This window comes from Hordeum vulgare, chromosome 7H (genome assembly GCF_904849725.1).
Source record: "Hordeum vulgare subsp. vulgare chromosome 7H, MorexV3_pseudomolecules_assembly, whole genome shotgun sequence".
In the NCBI taxonomy this organism is placed as follows: Eukaryota; Viridiplantae; Streptophyta; class Magnoliopsida; order Poales; family Poaceae; genus Hordeum; species Hordeum vulgare.
In genome coordinates, this window is record NC_058524.1 from 198,370,455 (window position 1) to 198,377,378 (window position 6,924).

Genomic DNA, 6,924 nt, shown 5'->3' on the forward strand with positions numbered 1-6,924 from the left:
CAGCCTGCACAGATTCACTCGGCGCATTGGACTATGTTCTTTGATGGATCCAAAATGTTAAATGGGTCCGCTGCTGGTGTGGTACTGGTATCTCCAAAAGGCGACAATCTTAACTATGTTCTTCAGATCCACTTTGATTCATCCAACAATGAAGCTGAGTATGAAGCTCTCCTTTACGGGTTGCGTATGGCCATCTCACTCGGCGTCCTGCGCGTGATGGTCTACGGCGATTCAGACTTAGTGGTCAATCAGGTGATTAAAGAGTGGGACATCCGAAACCCTGCCATGACAAGTTACTGTAACACAATAAGGAAGCGGGAGAAGAAATTTGAAGGCTTAGAACTCCATCATGTACCCCGACCGAAGAACCATGCAGCTGACGAATTGGCTAAGATCGGATCTACTCGGAAGCCTATACCCAGCAATGTATGTTTGGAACACTTGCACACTCCGTCTGTGCAAGAGGATCCCTTCACTGAAGAGCCTCCACAACCAACAGGTACTTCTGATCCGACTGAAGTTGATGTTCTAGCAGTCGTTGACCTTATCATGGAAGTTTTGGTGATTACTCCCGACTAGACAGTGCCATATATTGCATACATTTTGAGGCGAGAGTCGTCAGAAGACGAAGACGAAGCATGACAGATTGTTCGCAGGTCAAAGGCCTTCATAGTAATGGGTGATCAACTTTACAGTGAAAGCGTGACTGGCGTAGCTCAACGGTGTGTCTCCCCTGAGGAGGGTCAACTGATTCTGGAAGAAATCCATTCGGGGACCTATGGTCATCATGCGTCCTCTTGGACCATTGTTGACAAAGCATACCGATTTGGATTCTTCTAGCCTCGTGCTAATGAAATGGCCAAAGTCCTCGTCGACTGTTGTGAAGGTTGTCAGTTCTACTCCAACTTGTATCATAAACCCGCATCAGCCCTGGAGACAATTCATCTCATTTGGTCGTTTGCTATCTGGGGCTTGGACATGGTCGGGCCCTTCCGGACAAGTCAGAGTGGTTTCACACACTTGCTAGTCGCAGTCGACAAGTTCACCAAGTGGATCGAAGCCAAGCCAATCAAGAAGCTGGATGCCCGCACAACCATCAAGTCTGTGAAGGAAATTACATTCCGGTATGGAGTCCCACATAGCATCATCACAGACAATGGGTCAAACTTTGACTGGGACGAGTTCAGACGTTTCTGCACTAACCAAGGGACCCGAGTGGATTATGCATCCATTGCTCACCCGCAAACCAACGGTCAAGCAGAGCGAGCAAATGGCCTGATCTTACAAGGATTAAAGACTCGACTCATGCGAGACCTGGAGTATGTCGCAGGCGCTTGGTGACTGAACTACCCTCTGTTCTCTGGGGTTTGAGGACAACACCAAACCGGTCGACGGGGCGAACTCCTTTCTTTCTGGTCTATGGAGCCGAAGCTGTTCTACAAAGTGACTTGATTCACGGTTCCCCTCGAGTGGATCTTTATTCAGAAGTTGAATCTGAACAAGCACGTCAAGATGGAGTAGATCTTCTAGAGTAGGAACGCGAGATGGCGCTGATTCGATCCACAGTTTATCAACAGGACTTGCGGCGTTTTCATTCAAGGCATGTAAGGAGTCGGGCATTCCATGAAGGTGATCTGGTGCTCCGAGTGGATCAACAACGACCTCATAAGTTAGCTCCTGCTTGGGTAGGACCCTTCATCATCACAAAGGTGTTAAACAATGGAGCTTACCGACTCTACAATCTGCAGAATAGGACAGATGAACCGCGTGCATGGAATGCGGATCTACTGAAGCGCTTTTATGCTTGATGAGCGTTCTATCCGATGTAACAGACAAAGTTTGCTGAATAAAAGTGAGCCTAGCTCACTTGGCTAGTGGAGTGGATGTACAACCCAGCCACCCAGGTTCAAGTCCCCACGGGCGCGAATTTGGGTTCTTATTATTAAAAAAACACGCTGTGGGGGGTTTCCCTTACAGTTTTCGTTCAAAAAGAAAATTGCTTGTCAGATTCATAATTTGCTCAGTTTTAGTCGATTCCGGTCGAGTGGCTACGCGCCCGATGTACTCTGAGTGGAGAGCGACCCTCACACTCGGGGGCTTAGCTGCGAACAAGATTCGCCTAAGTTAACTAAGTCTTCCGAGAGGATAAAAACTATCCACTCGGACACTTAGCTGCGAACCAGTCTTCGCCTAAGTACGGAACATACTCCGAGTGGAGAGCGACCCTCACACTCGGGGGCTTAGTTGCAAACAAGATTTGCCTAAGTTAACAAAGTTTTCCGAGCGGATAAAAACTATCCACTCGGACGCTTAGCTGCGAACTAGTCTTCGCCTAAGTACGAAACGTACTTCGAGTGGAGAGTGATCCTCACACTCGGGGGCTTAGCTGCGAACAAGATTTGCCTAAGTTAACAAACTCTTCCGAGTGAATAAAAACTATCCACTCACACGCTTAGCCGCGAACCAGTCTTCGCCTAAGTACGAAATGTACCCCGAGTGAAGAGCAATTCTTACACTCGGGGGCTTAGCTAGACATGATTCGCCTAAGTGAAAAACTTTGTTCCGAATGAATAGAAATCTATTCACTTGAAGGAAACCAAGCAAATCTTATGAATATCGAACGCAGATAAATTCAAAAGAGCTCAACACGGATCAAAGTTATCCGTGCAGCCATAAACTACTCGGGATCAGCACCCGAACGGAGTTTAAGTGACGACCACTCGGCATACTGAGGCAAATTTAAAGTTTTTAAGAATAACATCAGTTTTTCTCTTCAAGGACCTCCGGGACTTGCTAGCTCGACAAAGGTATCGAGATTGATTCCATCAGTGATGCGAGTCGCATCACTGATGAAAGTCTCCATAAAATCTTCGAACTGGAGCTTCTTGGTATTTGCTACTTGGAGCATCTTTAGTTTCTCCTCCCTCGCCTCCTTACAGTGGACCCTGACGAGAGAAAGAGTAACATCAGCCCCACACCGAGCAACAGATTTCTTCCAGGCTTGGAATCTCTCAGGAACCCAACCCAAGCGCTCCATCATAGCTTCCAGATCAACGAGGAACGTATCTCCAGGCCATAGCTCTTTCTCGATTATTCCCATAGTAGCTCGCAGTCGAGTGAAGTATTCTTGAACTTTCACGAGTCGGCAGTTGAGGTGATACATGCTTACGGCCAAGTCATCAGGAACAGGAAACGTGATGGGGTCCAAGTATGGCTCCACCTCGAAGGTCTCTTTATCGAAGTCAGGACAAAATTCTGTGGAAAAAGAGAAATGAAGCATAAGATGCATGTCAGTCGACGAAACATGTAAGGACTCACTCGGCAAAGGGAACATACCAATGAGGGATGCCGGCATCTTCGACAGGAAATATTTTACAAAACTTTCTATGGCATTTCCCCTTTTTCCATGGAGTTAAGCTTCTTCGCCCATTCATCTCTTTCTTTCTTCATATTTTTGTTTTCTGCCATCAACTTATCAAAGTCCACAACCTTCAGTTCATCATCTTCATACTTCTCCTTCAGCTTGGCAAGGACTAGATCCTTGTCTTCCAGCGCCTTTTTCATCGCATCACACTCCAGCTTCAGTTGGTTCTTCTCAAATTCCATCTGGGTGTACTGCGACCCAATCTCGCAAGCCTTCTGAAAAACATCCGAGTGGAAAAGCATGTTTCATTCGGCAGAAGTATTTTTGTACTTCTGAGTGGAGAAATACAAGTCATTCGACACAATTATTTTTCTACTTCCAAGCGGAAAAATAGAAGTCGTTCGACATTAGCGGCCCGCCGCACCCACCCAAGTTCTTCAGACTACTGCCCTTCGTAAACGATCGACACTAGTCTCGGGGACTACACCGGGTGGGTGCACTTAGCGTGCCCCCACTGGATACAAAATTACTCGGCCAGACTAGTTTGCCCGAGTCCTACATTTACTCATTCTCAATTAGACCATTGCCAAGGCAAGCACTCGACAACGGTCTCGGGGACTACACCCAGTGGGTGCACTAAGAGTGCCCCCGTTGGAGTACAAACACACTCGACCAGGTCCGACCTGGCCGAGTCATAATTAGAGTATACACCTTAAACTTCAGACTCCTGATGATGTAAGCATTCAACAGCAGTCTCGGGGACTACACCCAGTGGGTTCACTAAGCGTGCCCCCACTGGAGTAAAGACAACCTACTACATGGCAAACCCCCAGTGGGTGTAAAGTAATAAAGCAAGATTGACAAGATCGACAACATTCCAATCAGATTGACAAACGAGATTCAATCGGAAAATAACTTACAGCGCAACTTACTCGGATGTTTGCTTCAAGTGCCGAGCTGGCGTCATACGCCAATTTGTTGGCCTCGAACACCTCCTTTGTGTGTTGCATCATCAGATTGGTCTGGATCATCGCCTCTTTGGCAGCGCCAGTCTAGTCCTCTGGGATGCGATGCATAGAGAATGCAACTGATGAAGAAGTGGGCATCACGAATGGGGTAGCTTGGGTTACGAGAGGAGCACTCTGCACAGTCGTCACGATAGTTGATGCAGTCGGAGGGGCCGTCGCCATAGCACCTGAACCGACAGGAGTAGCAGTCGACACAGGCGTCACAGGCATCCCCAATGCAGATGTAACTGGTTCAGCAGGAGTGTGTTCCATAGTTGTGTGTTGAGGCTCTGGATCGTCATCCAAGAGAATGACACCCGAAGCTGAAATGGTGATGGTCAAATCAGTCCTGATCCAATATATGAAATGAAGTGAGCCTAAGGTTGATCATACCTGGTCGAGATGCAGGCTGATCCACTGCGTCCAGGTCCATACGGTCTTCTCTTGTCTCGACAGGAGTCGACACCGAAGTAGCAGCACTGGCAAACAAATTGCACTCAGCCAACAGAAGTTTAAAAAGACACAATGGAAAGATATAAAAGAAAAACACTTACACTGAGGCAACCGGCACGACAATTCTCATTCATAGTAGAGCCTTCCGGAGTTTCGACACATCAAGTTTCGGCTGTTTTGCAGCCTTCTCCGCAGAGTCGGGCGCGACGGCTTGGTCTCACTTCATGCTTCTGCTGCTCGAGGCGACTGTTTTATTTGGTGCAGCTGATGGGTCATGGCGTTGCTTGGTTCATGGTTCTCGATGTGGAGGAGATTGTTCTTCTTCCTCACTGTCTTCTGAAGCGTCTTCGCTCTCTTCGCTGTCATCTACATATTCACTATCGACACTTCCACCTTCACTTTCTCCTCCAAGGTCGAACTGCTCCCCGTTGGGAACATGAGAGTTCAGGTTGGTCCATTCCTGCAAAGCTCAAAAGTAAAAGCGTCAGTTGGATGAATACGAAGTCACTCCACGAAGGAATAAATACTATCGGAAAAGATGCAACATACCAGCTTCCGTGGCTTATTCTCAGCAGAATAAGGTGCGACTCGTCTATTTCCCAGAGGGTTGTCGCAAGGGCCAGTGATGCTTCTGATCCACTGGCTTACCATCTCTTCATCGACTTCCTCTGGATGCTACCGAGTGGAGTTTTCGGAACCAGTGTGATGCCACATGGCATGGTCCCTTGCCTGAAGAGGCTGGATGCACCAACTGAGAAACGTCTCCACCAGATCCAAACCAGTCATTCGTTTCTGACCAAGTTGATCACTTAACCCGCCAACATCTCCACTTCCGCCTTTTCATACTCGAATATGGTCAAAATCCTAGGGGCAGTCAGACGATCTAAGGTAAAAGGGGGAAGGCCAGTCGACATGTTTGGAGATGCAATATTATTGCAGTAGAAGCATGACGCCTGCAAGTTCCTAACTGATTTAGGGAGAGTCATCGGAGGATAAGTACTCCTATTCCTCTTCTGAATTTCCATGCCACCACACAGCTGGATAACATTGGTACGGGTGTCCCCAGGTTCACTTTTTCCACTTTTTGGGATCTGGCAGTAAGTATTTTCTTGAACAAACCCCAATGACGAGGGCAGCCCAAGAAGCACTCACACAAGGTGATGAATGTCGAGAGGTATGCGACAGTATTGGGAGGGAGATGATGGAGTTGAATCCCTAAATACAAGAGGAAACCAGGAAAGAAAGGATGTGGAGACAGAGAAAAACCTCGCTCGACATGAGTGGTGAGGACGACCCGTTCCCCCTCACGAGGTGGTGGTTCAAGCTCCCCTTCTAGAAGTCTCCATGATTTCTCCGCCACCATCCCGTGTTCCACGAGATCCAGAACATCCTCCTTCGTCACAGTGGATGGGAGAAAATCCCCTTGTATCCACCCTGGCGGCACTGCGGTCTGACCAGTTTTTCCCCCTTGCCGTCCTTCTTGGCGCGCTCAAGCTTGGAGGTTTTGCCTTTCGTCATGGCTGAGGCAGAGAGGAGAAGATTGAGCAAGGCTGGTGAGACTAAGGAGGAAAAAGAGCAAGAAAATATCAAGGCGAAGCCGAAACCCTAGCCACAGTTGCATTTATATAAGCGACCGACTAAGTCACCGACTGGTGGGGCCTCCAGATCTTAAAATATCCCGCTATCAGTGGAGACGTGACGCGTGGCGATGATGGCGGTGCAATAATCAAGGCGTCGTTGCTCCACTTGCCTGACAGTTGCGTCATCACCGCGAGGCGCGCAGAAACCGAAATTTCGAATCCTGAAAGATCCGGACCTGCCGCATTGATCAGTAATATCAAAAGATCCCAGTAGTCACTCAGAGTAAGCCCAAGCATATGAAACCACTCAGACGAACTTCAGGACAGAATCGATCAAGGTGAATGACGAAGATTCCAGTCGACCCGAACTTTTGTCAATTCCAGGAAAAGGACCAAGATCAGAACGACTCGACAAGAACTCACGTCGACCCCTTCCTCAGTCGAACCCAGATCCATTCGGGGGCTAATGATGGGGATACGTACCTAGGGTAGGGTCATAGGCCTAACCTAAATGTCCTAC